At 43.5% G+C, this 15,023-nt stretch overlaps 1 long non-coding RNA gene across 2 annotated transcripts in view; it reads left to right on the forward strand.

Moving 5' to 3' along the window:
- LOC103663570 overlaps positions 1-13,557 on the forward strand; it is a 134,738-nt gene extending 121,181 nt beyond the window's left edge. For both annotated transcript variants that reach the window (XR_005832470.1, XR_568808.2), the window contains exon 3: positions 13,306-13,557. This is a non-coding gene — a long non-coding RNA (uncharacterized LOC103663570). The remainder of the gene's footprint in view (positions 1-13,305) is intronic.
- Positions 13,558-15,023: the final 1,466 nt, after the last annotated feature.

Below are 15,023 nucleotides of genomic sequence, written 5' to 3' on the forward strand. Positions count from 1 at the left end.
TACTCTTCTCCATCTCTTGGGTCACTTCCTCACATTTGCCTGTGTTCTCTGACAGCCTCTCCCATCACAGTGGGGGATCCGTGGGCAGTACTCATTGTGTCCTTTGAGGTTACAAGGGTAGGGGAAGAGGCTGGAGTTCAGGGGTGTGGGAGAGAGAGCGAAAGTCTGCCTTTGAGAATTTTAAGCTCTATAGGGACAGTGGCTCCTAAGCAACCAGTACAATGCAGATGGACAGGGAGCACTAGAAGCCGCAGAGGCTGCAGTTGCAGCAGGGAGAAGAGTCTGACCCAACTGCAGAGGGCCAAGAAAATTCAACTGTGTCCATCCAATAGGCAAATGGCAGGAACTCTGTTCTATGTGCAACAGAAATAGAGAGGTGGGTAAATGGGCAGAGAGATGGAATAGTGGAGAGATGGAATCTGTAGCTCGGCTTTTGTAGACCCCATCCTCAGGGGATTCTTGGATCTTGACCAGATTCCTTTTTGCTCATAGTGAAGTGCTCATGTTCTAGTTCTTGCTCAAATTCTCTATTAAAGTTGCAAAGTCATCAGGGGAAAGAGAACTGAAGAGAGATTATATTTCACACAACTGCAGAAGAACTGGGATTATTAAAAAAGTTTAAAAAGTTGCAAGAGTACCTATAATAGCTTTGTGCATTTCTGAATAGATTTTGTGGCCTGTCAAGGAACAGGCAACATAATCAACATGGAAATGTTGCCACATGAGCACATTAATTTTTAACCTCCGACTCACAGTGCTAAAGGCTAACTCACTGGATACAGATAAGGCAGGTGGAAGTGCTTTGAAAACATAAAACACTCTTCCCTGGGAGGAAGTCAAGAGACATAAAAAAGGGAGGGAGAGAGGTCAGGCAAAGGAGTCAAAAGGCAGGTGGAAAGTTCTCATCGTTTCTTCCTTTCCTCTGCCTGTTAGCGTGCAGGCAACTTACAGTGGGTTCTGGGCAGCCCAACGAAAAGGACGACTATCATAAACAGAGAAGTTAGGCCCAAACAGATGGAAATGAACTAGGAAGTGGAAGGAAGCAGAATGGAAAGAAAAATCTTATTTGGCACATAAAACATCTGTAAAATAGTTGATTCGTTTCTCAACATTTGAAGTTAACACATTTGAGGTAATCCTACTGTGGTTCCTGCCATGTAGGGTCCCCATTCTCCAACAGCGGCCATCACAGACCACTGCATAGACCCTGCAAAGAACTCAACCAGAAGGTCCCAAGTTATAAAGATGTAGGCAAGAAGAATAAGGTGCATTTGCATTGAGTGTAAAGTGTATCTTCATCAAGAATATTACTGTTCTTGGAAAACCAAACTGGGCAAGAGGAGGCTATCTATTTTCTGAGTGCTCTGCTCTGTACACACACACACACACACACACACACACGCACACACACACACGTACAGCCCCTTTAACTCTTAGGAAACTCTGTTTTGTTTGGACCCTATGGCTTTCCTGACCTGTTACAGAAACCTCTTGCAGTCTGTATTCAGACAGAGTAACACCTCCCTAATTGGTCCTGACGGTTGGAAGGAGCTGTTTGGATTCCCACAAGGGTCTAAATAGAAGAAAGAAGATTCTAGTCCATTAAAGCCTACATAGTACCTCAACTCAACTAATGGTTCTAAAGTATCGTCAGTAGAGGGCCTATAGTGCCTTGGAATTATCGTTTTGTCAAAAGGCATTAGTAGCTGTTTATATGTAGGAGATTAAAAGAAAAAATCTAGTACCTGGTCAAATTCTATATATACAAGAATTATTTATTTGTAAATAAGCACGTTAGTTGAATGGGAGAATAAATTAGGCAAATGGTTATATACCATCTGTTTCTATATGAAATTTAAAAATCCCTCTCCCACCTGGACCTTTAAAACATTTCTGTTATTTTTCTTAGCAAGCCCTGTGAGGGATCTTCAGGGTCTGCAAACTCTGCTCTTTTCCTTACTGCAGAATTTAAAATCTTAGCCTGTTACCCCCTTTTCCACCAACAATTCACTGCATTCCTTTGTTCTGCTCTTCACAATAGGGTTTGTGAAGTGAGTCTTGGTTTTATCAGTTCCTCATATTCTCCCAAGACAAATATGCAATCCCTTGTCATTTATTGGTTGTAAAACAGATGATAGCGAAAATGGCAAATGTGGAGAAGTTATAAATGTTCAGAAATACAGTTATTTGAATCTGAACCCCAAATACTTTATTTTCTCAAACAGCTCTCATGAGCATTCTAACAGTGTTCCATTTTCTCCCTCAAGTCATTCTGGGGGTCCCCAGAGAGTCGTTAACTCCCAGGGCTGCATCTCTCATGCCCTGTTCTCCCAGGCCCTGGAGTCTCTCATGCTGACCCTGGAAGGCATAGCCATGCTCGAAGAGTGCAATGATCTATGGTAGAATGGGAGAGAAGGCTCCCCTCCTTGGGTTGCACTGTGGTGAATGTGAGGCCTGACCTCCGCTGAGCGAAAGCATTTATTGAAACAGCTGTTTTACAGTTTGGTCATATCATTCTTTTTCCCTAGGAGCTATCTAAACACGTGGCTCGTAGGGTTGGGCCAGGCGTGGATAATGGCTGCGCTGCCAGAAAGTGGACACCTCCCACAGCCCCTTTGAATCCTAAGACTGTTACTTTCTTGGGCCCTATTCCTGGCTCCTTCCTTGCAGAATGAGCTGCTTCCCAGAGCTCCTTGGTCTTCCTCTGGAGCCTCTAGAGTGGAATTTTGCCTGATAGTCCACCAGATTGCAGTGTGCCCAGACTCTCTCCCCTCCAGCACTGTTCCCAGGAAGCTGCTCAGCCCTCAGGCAATAGATTTTCACTGGGCAACAGCCACCAGCCCAGATCCAGAGAGCTCTGAACCCCGGCAGTGGATGGCAGTGGATCTCAGGCTAACACTCAGATCCTTCTGTACGGCCATGGTCTCTGGTTCCTCGTTCTGAAATAGTCACTGGAAGACTTGTCTGTGGGCTTTCTGTCCTCCATCTCATTTCTGAGTACTGGGCTCACCACACTCTCCCCAAAAGAAATCAGGTAGGAGTACTCTCTCCATGAAGGTCTATGGAGGCAACAGTGAGGCTCTGAAGCCTGGGACCCCCTAGATGGCTGCTGCCCATCGCCTTTAGTCTCTGCCCCATCACAGGCATGGCCCTCTTTGAGCATTATCTGACAAACCTCACAAGCATCATCTTCCACCGATTTCTGCTTATCTCCCCACAAATTCAGAATTTAGGGAGATCAGAGTTGATGAGGTTTTAGTGATTTCCATTTTCACACAAAGAGGTTGTGTAGCAAATTATATGTAATTATTATTTAGGATGGAGCAGATTTCAACTTCGTGAATATAAAAATACAATCTAGGCTATAAATATCTAAAAGAAATTTAGAAGAATTTTCTCCTATGCAGAAAAAAGCTGCTTCAGATGTCATGAATGTGTTAGACACAGATAAGAGCCAAGTTTAAGATAAGTAAAACATTTACACTGACAGCCCTTAAGTATGCATTTGATTTAGAATCCTGAGTTATCTGTCAGTTGTCTATGAAATTCATCGTTTTAGCTTTCAGTTTCCCCATTTCTTTTCTGTTACCTTTTTTCCCCGTTTTTCTTCAAAACACTCTTAGTATCTTTCTTAAGCCCACCCCCACCTCAGTTTCACCTCTCCTCAGAGACCCAGTGAGATGATCTATACAGTGCATGGCAGCATGGAGGTTCCATATAGTTGACTATAAATTTAAAGCAACATTTGCATAGTACCTGAAGTAAGTTGCCTTATGAGTCAGTGTTTGGTAAATACTCTGAGATCTTCACATTAGACGCAAGATCCAAGTGCACTGTATTATTTCTTCACTTTATTTGTCTTTTGTAAAGCACCTGGTACCATGACAATATTCACTAGTTAAATAACATGTGAAATGAAATACACTTCCTTCTCTATTTTAATAATGTACTATTCATGCATTTTCCCCCCCTGGAACAAAGAATCATTGTGGTAGTTTGCTCTGCCAATATTAGGCTGATATCTTATTGCAAGCGAATAAAGAGATAAAATGGCATGCCACAGGAAAAGAGTTTCTTTTCAAAATAAAGGAGAACAAGGCAATAACACAAAATATGAAAAGCCAGGAAATGGTTCAATGGAATTATTACAAATATGAACACAGGTCCCTTGATTTTCTATTACTATCCCTGTTATAAAGGAATACCTACATGTCCAGAGCAAAGTGCAAATTAGAGTTTCTTGATCAATTCTATTTTTTAAGGAAAATCCATTGTTCTTCTCTGAATGACTGTCCTTAAGAGAGCTGACAGAGGTGTTGAACAGAGCAGAACCATTGCCAGCCATTTCTAGTGGACATTGAGCTACCAAATATTTTCCTCAAATTATAGAGAATTGCCATTTGTGGAGTCTACATTATATTTAGCTTAATTTTGGATTAAACATCTGTAACTTATTGTTAGGACATCTGGAGAGTGTGCAAAACTCTATACTATAAATATTGTCTCTCTCTGTAGTCCCCATGGTATCTCTGAAGAAAGTTGTTCAGGTCCCATTTGTAAAGATTTGCTGATGGCCAAAGAACCAGTGTATAATTCTAGAGTGAAAAAACTGAGGTCTTCTGTCATGCAATGTTGACATGTTTTCACCTAAATTTGTTTCAGTTGACCAAGGATCCAGATGGTGGTTACCCTTCTGACTGCTTCACATACCCCAAGTGGGATCCAATGGAACAGAGAGAAAGGGCAATTTCATCTCTTACTCCTCTGGCTTTGGCTAAAGATCAAGAGGCCGTAATAACACAAGCCTTGGAAGAAGTCTGAAATGGCCATAATTCTCCCCACTAGGCTTCCCCAGTAACACTCAAGTAGCATACAGTGTCTTATGTTTAAAAGAATAAAGAATGGACATAGCGGACATTGCGATCTTTTAATGACTAAATATAGCGGAGGAGCCTAGGGTTTCTGAAAGATCAAGGGAAATGTAATAGAACTTGAATCTTGTGTTTAGAATCTTTTTAAGTTAGATCTTATTTTGAGAAACAGAAATGAAACTAAGAAGGCTTCCTAGGAAAGGCAAGAGTTGAGCCTTGAAGGATGAGAAAGAAGACATTGGAAACGAATTCATGAGAATGCATTTCGCCTAAGGGAATTGTGTGGGTCAAACAGAGAAGTGAGAAAGGACATGGTGTGCTTAAATGTTGGTCAGTGTTCTCCAGGGGTCCTAGAGTTACACACAAAGCTAGAAAAGTTCCCCCAAATCCTACTCTCCCAAATCCTTGGCTTTGACATTCTTCCTCCTGGAAATCTTTCTCTCACTACCAGTACTGAACCGAATGCCCTTTATTCTGTGCTTTCAGAATCCTCTGCCCTTGTCCCGATGTAGTTCTTTGTGCAAAATATGCATTTACCTGTTCTTATTTGACTTCCTCTCTGTTTTAATCTCCTGGTAGAAGGGACCTTGTCTTGACCACTTAGGTCTCTTCTTAATGCCCTGGGCAGTGCTTGATAGGCACTTAATAGTTATTTTTAGACTGCATGAATAATGCAAGATTTCATTAAATAAGGACTTCTGAATGTTTTAAATTTTTTCAAATGCCTTCGACGGGACTTGCTATTGTTCTAAAGGCTGAAGTAACAAATTAATAATAAATGTGGCTAGCTATATTTTATAACTAAACCACTAAAAATAAAGCTTACTCTAGACCATTTTAGAGAGAACAGAGTACCATACCAAATGAGTACCTTTTAGATCCACCCAAAGGATTTATCTAACATATTGCTAAAAGGTCCTCTTTGTAAAGGAGTTTCATGTGTAAGGTGACTCACCGGTGTAAGGGACCATTTGCGCAGCAGTAGTCTGCTAGGNAAAGACTATGTTGGAATGAATCCTGGTCTTGAAGTTGGAAAACTTAGGACCCAGCTCTAGAAATTGCTATGTGAACCTAGGCAAGCTACTCAAAGTCTGATCTTCAATTTCGTATCTGTACACTCAGAACCATAACACTAGTTCTGTTTACCTCACAGAGTTTGGAAGATAAGATAATGTAGAAATGAGATGATAAACTACAAAGAATTATCCTCCTTCTTATCATAATGGTGTAAGAAAGAAGTTAAACTGACCTCCTGAATGCTAGGATGTCTTTTGTCCACCGGTTAAATAGATACTCAACCTTAGGACTTTTGATGTGACATTCAATCCGCTGATTGTACTCCACCGCCTCTTTCTAATCTAACAAGGAAAAGAATACAAATCACTCGGAGGGGAATGCAGGGTTGTAAAAGTTTGTCCTTCGCAGGTACTTTATACCCTCTGGCATTTAACACGAAATCCCAGAGTCACGGTCAGCCTCCAGGTAGTTCTCACATATAGTTTATTGATAGCTGCGCGAACATCTCCAACGACAGACTGCGGCCACAGTGACACTGAGCGCTGGCAGGACAGAGCAGCACTGTTCTCCAGCACATTTCCCCAATTCTCTGCTTGTTTTCAAGCTGTCAGGGGCTGGCTCTGGCCAACATGTTGAAAGGCCTGGCCAGTTTTCCTTCAAGGCTGTTCAGTCTAGGTTAGAGGAAGGATTGGCGTGTTTACCAGTCTTGTATCTACACTGACTGTTCTGACAACATTTAAACCTGAGAGGCGTTTGTCACTCCCTGGTGGCCCTTTGTCTTGACATATGACAGATTTGTGATCTTTGACCTATGAAACCCAGAGAGTAAAGGATGGGTGTTCGATTTCACGTGCCAGGTACTATTGACTTTAATTATCTTCTTGAAATCAGTCCAGCACGCAGGGATGAGGGACTGAAGTCTCAAATCACCCCAGAGTTTGGACACTCTCTAAAACCACAGTGTGTACATATTACTTATTCAGTATTTGTCAAGAAAAAGACACATTTTGCTGAACTGCGCTTTTCTGATAGGCTTCATTTAAGATTTTTTTTGGTAGGTTTATAATTCTGACAGGGAAATAGCTATAAAATGTAAAACGTATAACCAGTCAGGGCTGGGACACATGCCATCTAATTTCGTTGTGCACTCTACTGAGCTTGGTGATGTGTGAAACCTCCTCTTTGCTTGTTGATAGGGGGTGGGGAGACTGAAAGAACAATGGAGGGTGTGAGTCAGTCTTAGTGCAGATAATAGCATTGAGAGTCAAACTTTTTTTTCTTTTCAGTTTCAAATCTTTCTCCCTAAAATTCTGTCCCATTGATTGGGTCCTGTCTAGTGTCATTTAGTTTGCGCAATAGTTCAGTCAGTTGTGGAACAAGAGCTTTACAAAAAGCTTAGAGCCCTGCATGCAAGCATCCATCCAGGTATAGGAACAGGAAAGGTCCTGCGGTAAGAGTGGACACACCACGCTTGATGAGCTTATAGAGCAGAGTAGGGATCTTTTTTTTTTTTTTAATTTTATTTATTTGACAGAGAGAGACACAGCGAGAGAGGGAACACAAGCAGGGGGAGTGGGAGAGGGAGAAGCAGGCTTCCCGCTGAGCAGGGAGCCCGGTGCAGGTCTCAATCCCAGGACCCTGGGATCATGACCTGAGCCAAAGGCAGATGCCTAACGACTGAGCCACCCAGGCGCCCCCAGAGTAGGGATTTTTAACCACTCTCATACTCCTTTCAGAGTAGGAGTTAAATCTGATAAAAACTGTGGCCCTCCTGTCTGAAGAAAAAAACGTTCAATTGCAGGGGATTCATAGAGTATCAATGGACAGGTTTAACGACTTCTATTCCCTTGAGAGGCACAGATAAGTAAATGTAAATCACCATGGAGTAGTAGGTTCTAGCTCTGAGATGTGTCCAGGTGCTATGGGATCCCAGAAGAGGAAGTGCCCCACTTTTCATCCAGAAGGAGGACCCTAATGCTTTACCAATAGTCCGGCATGCGCCCGGAGTTGTGTTTGTCAATGGTGATGGATTTTCTTTGGCTTATCAGAGTTTTCATGGTGAGCATGGGAGAGGGCAACAAAATCAACAGGCAGACTGACAAGAGTTTGGGATTTGGGATCAGAAGCTTAGGATTTAGTGGTTCCTGGTTCACCACTTTCTAGTTGTATTAAATGGACACATTAGTCTCTCCACATTCCAGGTCTCAATCTGTAAAATTAAAATAGTGACACATGCTCTGTCAACCTCATGGCCAGGGAGGGGACCTTGTGGGGAGAGGGAGCAGGGGGTAGGACATGTGCAACAGTAAAGCTCTTCATCAACTGTAATGTCCTATAAACATAATGTATTGTCATCATTGTGCCCACAAACACAGATCTTGGAGAAACAGATAAAACTCAGTTAAAAAGGAGACAACCAGTTGCATCCAGGGACTTCCTATGGCTCATGGGGACAGAAGGGCAATTATGGGCCACCACACAGAACTAAACTTACAGGCCCCCCAGGGGACAGAAACCATGATTTCAAGATTGAGCCACTGAAGGAACCACGTTCAAAAGTCCTGAATGTATTGGCAAGAAAGCCAAATTTATAAATTCAGAGAAAATGATGAGTAAAAGATTATAAGCCAGTGGTTTGATTAGAAGACATCCATTTATTTACTTTCCTCTAATGTGGGGTTTTAAAAAACCAGGAGACTATAAAAACTTTGTCAGCATGCCCACCCTCCTCAAACCATCCATTCTCTCTTTCTCGATCTCTTGAGCTCTGCTTGAGAAGCAGCCTGTGGCTTAGCTGGCAGCCAGGCATGGCATGAGGTAGAGGATGTGGGGATCCCGGTCTTGGAAACTCAAGTCCTGGGTGTGAGTCTTGGCTCTACTGCCACTTAGTAGCTCTGGGACAACGAACTATCTAATCAATGCCTCAGATTCTTTGTCAGGAAACAAGATAATATCCAGTTTGCCTGGCTCACTGGGTTGTTGAAAGCTCTAAGCAAAATTTTTTTTTTTTATAAACTATGAAGATTTTATAAAGTACTATTATTGTGTGCATAGTTGTACAGGGCTATCAATGAAATGACCAAAAGGGAAGATACCACATTACATGTTTACAGATTGGCTGCCTAATTTCCCTTAATTAAGCATTTCTCAGAATGTATGTCTGCCTAATTATGTTTCTGGAGAATGTGTCTAGAAGTTTCTGATCAACATATATCCAGGACCTCTGCACTGGCTGCAGAAAGAAAGAAATCTTCCATTGGTGATTTTCACATTTAGTAAGAGGGACTGAAGTTTGATTTTCAAGAAGCTATCAAATACATTTTATCTTCTGTAGGAACAAACACCAAACCCGCCTTCCTCCACACTTTCGCCCATATGCTCCCTCTCAATTCTTCCTGCCCTCCCCCTACTTGCCCTTTCTACTCCCCCCACACACCCGCCTGTTCGCTGTGTATGCACAGCCCAGCAGTGGCAGCTACCCACGCAGATGAATCCTAGTGGATCCTCGTGGCACTGTATCCATAGGAACCTGCAGAGAACCAGGCAGCCTCTGCTTTCTAACCCATGTGTTTGTGGTGTGGCCACAAACTATGTAAAACTATGCCCAGCAGGGGCCATTATGGGCAGTTATAGCTCTCTTCCTATTCACCCACTCCTGGGATCCTGCCTCTTCCTCCCAGCTTCACACCCCCAGCTCCTAGCCACACAGAGTATGTTTGGTTAACTAGAAAGAGAATCTTTGCACTGGGAGCTGCTGCTTTCATTCAACGCATATCAAACATGTACTATAGACTAGATACTGCACTAAGGATGAGAAGAAAACCCAAATAAATGAGATAGGGTTCCTATTTTTAAGAAGTTGACCGTCCAGTGAGAGAGACAACAATGCATAGAAATAACTGTGTGACAAGTGCTATTTCACGACCAAGCACTATGGGGCCCATAGGAGGAAGTAATGAATTCTGCTTAGGTTTGGCAAGGCCTCAGAGAGGAGGTGAGGTTGACTTGCATCGTGAGAGAGGACTCCTATCCCACCACATGGAAGAGATAAGAATGGCACTGCAGGTGTGGGAACTGGCAAGAAGGCAGGCCCAGGACAGCAGAAGGGTGCTCCGGGAGTGGTGAGGCTCTCATATAGCTAGAGGATTCGGGGCGGGGGGGGGGGCAAGTAGGGGCAAATGAGGGGACAGGTGGGCATGGGCCAGGTTGTAAAGGGCCTTGAGAACACTGCTAAGGAGACTGGATGCAAAAAGGAGCCAAGGAAGATGTTTTAAAAATACTATCTATTTTGAAAAACTCTAAGCCTGTACAAAGTCCACTGTAGGTGTTTATGCTGGTGAGTGACACCATTAAAATATGTCTTTTGGAGCAGGAAGGCGGGTTCAACAGCTGTTGCAAAGCTACAGGCAGGAAGTGAAGAGGATTCCAGAGGGCTGGGCAGGACGACAGGAGAGCAGGTCATTTGGACATTAGATTTCGTAGGGCCCCCAGGAGTAGTTAGGTAGAATGGTTTGGCTAGGCAGGGATGACGCTCACTCAGTGCACTGGATGGGGAGACAGTGATGTAGACAGCGAATATGGGGACTTCAGGGGGGAATCTCCCACCGCATGGGAGAGCATAGGATTCCCCTTTCCACTTAAGACAGCAGTTCTCAGCCAGAAGTTGAGTTCAAGCACTCGGAGGTGGGAAGGGCCAGGACCAGAGTCAGCGGGCCTGTGTCCTGGGACCAAACTTTAAGAATTTTGAAAGCAGCTATGTAGCCCTCCTTCAGTTTTCTCATCACCAGAATAAACCATCTCCACTCCTTTAATCTTCCCTCAAGGGTCTGACATAGCTTGGGTTACTCTGCACTCTCTGCTGTTTTCCCACATCCCACTTAGAATGCAAAGCCCCAGGCTATAGACAACACATGACTCTTTCTCAAGTTATACATATAATTATATATTTATGTGTGCGGCACACACTTTATTAAAGATTACTGTAATTCCCACATTTAACACTTTATAGTCATTAAATGCCTACTTTTCCTGAAAAAAACCTTGATTTTTTGCTTCATTATTTTTCACCTCCCCACTATGTATATACTTCTGACGATCTATTTGCCAGCCAGGTCCACAGTTACCAGGGCCTCTCTCAGGAGTTTCAATAGCAAGACTCCTCTTCTCATGACCCATAGTGCAGAATTGCTGTTTGGATAAAGTTCCAGAATGTGATTACATTAAGGGAAGAGAATCCTTTGGCAAAACATCAAACGAAGGAACAACCACATCCTGTCAGGAGGACGCTGGTGGTCTAGCAAGGTCTTCTAGAAGGTCCAAGGACTCATTTTGTACTTGAAGAAAGATTATGCTGGTATCTTGGAGAGGTTCTCGGTCAATACAGAATATGGCCTGGGGAAGAGGCTGTTTCCTCGCAAGATTTTGCCATTAGGAAGCACTGACTGAACAAGTACCTCACTTAACCATTTGAGGCCTTTGGGAGATCTTGTATGACAGGCAAATGGAAAAGACATGTGAATTTTAGGAAGTGCTTGAAAGTTGTATTCAAAGGTATCCACAGAGATGTTCATTGTTCCAGAGAATCCTTATACGGTCCTGCAGGTTACTGCTTGGGAGACCCTCTTTCTGCAAGCCTCACTCCTTCAAGAAAGGCTCTCTCAATGCCTCAGAGCCCCTGAGGGCCAGGGTCTGGGAAGGTGCCTGTGACTTGTCATGCTGCTACTCCTTTCCTGCATCCTGCCACCTCCCTGGGCTCTCCCTGCTCAAGCAAGGCCAGGTTCCCTTGAGGCATCCACCTGGCATTCTGCTGCCTCCCCAGAGACTTTCTCTGCTTGCTAGGACCCTTCAGTGCCTCTACTTGCCTATCCTTCCCTCTAGCCAACCTTTCTTAGGTGGCGTTCCTCATCTAAACCACAGTACTCAGGGGCAATTTCTAAAATTCTCCCAACGGCAATAAATAACTAGTATTATTCTAGATGCACAGGAGAGAAGTTAATGCATTAGATACAGTGGATCTCTTAGGGCACTAAGGCTTAATTCTGCTGTGGAACTCTAGTTGACAGAGACTTTGGGGCTTGTGGAATATTATTCCAGTTGGGGGTTGGGGTGGAGAAGTTCCACTTCTTTCAATCACCACTCCCCCATCACCAGTGACATTGCTCCCAACATTGCTGATTGCAATCAATATTGCTGATTATGTTGAGAATCTTCTCTGATGTACCAAGAGCTTAGATTTTTAGAAAATTTAGCCAGAAAAAGATTCTCTGTGAGTTCTTCCATGCAAAACCCAGCACTGGCACAATGTGTTCAGGACAGCATATTAAAGAATTGCTCAAACCAGGGAAATTCAAGAGGAGGAAAATACTAAAGGAGAAGACAGAATGGTCATTCTGTGACCTCTTGATGAGAGCTATCCTCACATATTTCAGGGTCTCACAAGTAGGCAAGGAGGTTTGTCATGTACTTAAAAGGATGCATATATTAAAGAAAGTAATGCTAGTTGATGATGCAGATAAGGCCCAAACCCCAGTGATGAAATAGAATACAGATTTACTTCTTTCCCATATCACAAGCCAGTGAGGATACGGGTAGGGGTATGTCTCTGTCACATGCACTGAAGTCAGGGACCTAGGCTCCCTCATCACAGGCCCAGCCCACCACTCTGGCTCTAGAGTCCTTTCTGTTCTTTTTTTTTTTTTTTTAAAGTTTTTATTTATTTATTTGACAGAGAGAGACAGCCAGCGAGAGAGGGAACACAAGCAGGGGGAGTGGGAGAGGAAGAAGCAGGCTCATAGCAGAAGAGCCTGATGTGGGGCTCGATCCCAGAACGCTGGGATCACGCCCTGAGCCGAAGGCAGATGCTTAACGACTGAGCCACCCAGGCGCCCCCAGAGTCCTTTCTGTTCTGCTGGAATATGAGGAAGGAAGAAGGATTACACATGGGAGGTTTTCATGTACCAGGCCTGGAAAAGACACAAAACACCTGGCTCACATTCTATTGGCCAGAACTCCATTCTCTGGCTGCAGCTAACTGCAGGGAGGCTGGAAAATGTCGTCTCACTGTACGTCCAGGAAAAGGAAGAGAACATGGGTGTCAGTGGTAAGCCAAGTTTGGATGTTTGGGGCCTTAGGTTGTGGCTCACAATGATACGAATTACTTGTGTGAATTAGCATGGCTCATGATGGGCAAACTGATGAAGTACTAAGTTCATTGTCACTGGAATGTTGGTTGGAGAACAAATTCTTGCCATTTCTACTCCGGAGCTCTATAATTACAGTTTCTGAACAGCATAGCAATTCCTCCCACACTCCTGCTCCTACTTTCCCTGTGGTTCCTATTACTGAGAAAAGAGTGGGTCACATGGTGCTACTTCTTCTACAGAACGTCTTCTGTCACTTTTGTTTTTTTCTTTTCTAGGATAGCAAGATGGATGTCAAGGTGACCTTGATGGTCAGCAAACAGGATCTGAGCACCTCTCTTCAGGGAACTCTGTGCATGGGGAAGGCAAGACTGCCCATTGCTGGAAATATGCATCTGGGGCAAGACTTATCACAGAGTTCTTTTGCACAAATGGAGTAATTCTGCTCATCTTTACTTTTCCTTTAAGTGTAACATTCTGGAATCCTAGGATTTTGGCATTGGAAAAGACATTAAAGCCTACGCGTCTGATCCTGTCGTGTTGTACGTGAAGAGGAACAGAGGGTCAAGCCCTTTGTCCGTAGGGTTGCACAGCCAGTACTGGCAAAGCACAGTTAGAACCTAGGCCTCCTGAATCCTACACCTGGGCTCCAGGCTGCTCCTCCCATTGATAAAATATCAGGGTTTCCATGTCCTAATGATATTATTCAAACAGTCTTGGCCAATTCCACTGATGTTCTGACCCGATAGAACCATGCAACTGTGGGAGGCAGGAGACACAGGATCTGGTCCTGCTCTGCTCTCAGCTCCGTGTGGCCTTGGACATGTGGGTGGGCCTTAGGTTTCTCATATATACACTGAGAATTTGAATCAGATCATTATCTTCAAATCCTATTTCACATAGGAAGGCCCGGTATCCTAACTTTTGTTAGAAGTTTCTATGGCTTAAAATGGTTTGAAAACCATTTTTTCCACTGGATGAAATAGTCGCTGAAGTTCTTTCTGTCTTTAAAATATTTAGCTCTTTGAAATGTACTTTATGAATTTCATTTTTAAGTCACTTTCTCTATGGGCTAACTGATGAAATAAGACACAAAGCTATGACAAGTTAGATAACAAACCGAAGTTTGCCACTGCTTCTCACAGTTGCAGATTCAAATGCCTTGGGGATCAAGTAGGTAATATAAAAAGAGGCAGGAGTAAGTTATGGGTTGTGTCTCCCTGCCCCCCACTGCGCCAAATTCCTATGTTGAAGTACTAATCCCCAGTATCTCAGAATGTGACTATATTTAGAATAGGGTCTTTAAAGAGGAAATGGAGTTAATAAGAGGTCATCAGGGTGGGAACTAATCCAATCAGACTGGTGTCCTTGTAAGAAGCAGGAATTCACAAATTTGCATGCAGACACGTCTAGATGAGAGATCCTGTGAAGACAAAGGGAGAAGGTAGCCAACCCTAAGCCTAAGAGAGAGGCCTCCCTGGAAGAAACCAACCCTGCTGACACCTTGATTTTGGACTCCTAGCCTTTGGAACTGTGAGAAAACAAATTTGTGTTGTTGAAGCCACCCAGCCTATGGTACTTGGTTATGGCAGCCCTAGAAGACTACTATAGAATGTGTGTGCTTCTGTGTGGGCAGGTGTGTGTGTGTGTCGGGGTGTGTGTGTGTGTATGTGTGTAAAACAGAAGGGAGTGGTAGAGACTGTGGCAGTTTTAAGTGAGTTTGTCCTGGCTGAAAGGAAAAGGCGCTCTTCAGCTCCTGCTGATTGTTTCTGGATCCATGTGGGGATATTAGCTCTGTGTTGCCAGATGTTCTAAATTTTTAAGAGAAGCTGGACTTTTTAAATGTGAAATCTCCCAGTTTTTAAGACACTACATGGGCAAACAAAACATGTCTGTGGGCTGAATTTGACCTACAGACCACCAGTTTTGACCAGTGACCCCATGTCTGAGGAAACGATTTAGAACTGACCTCATAAGGCAGGGTGTGACTACAGAG

Source organism: Ursus maritimus, unplaced genomic scaffold (genome assembly GCF_017311325.1).
Source record: "Ursus maritimus isolate PB19 unplaced genomic scaffold, ASM1731132v1 scaffold_5, whole genome shotgun sequence".
Taxonomy (NCBI): Eukaryota; Metazoa; Chordata; class Mammalia; order Carnivora; family Ursidae; genus Ursus; species Ursus maritimus.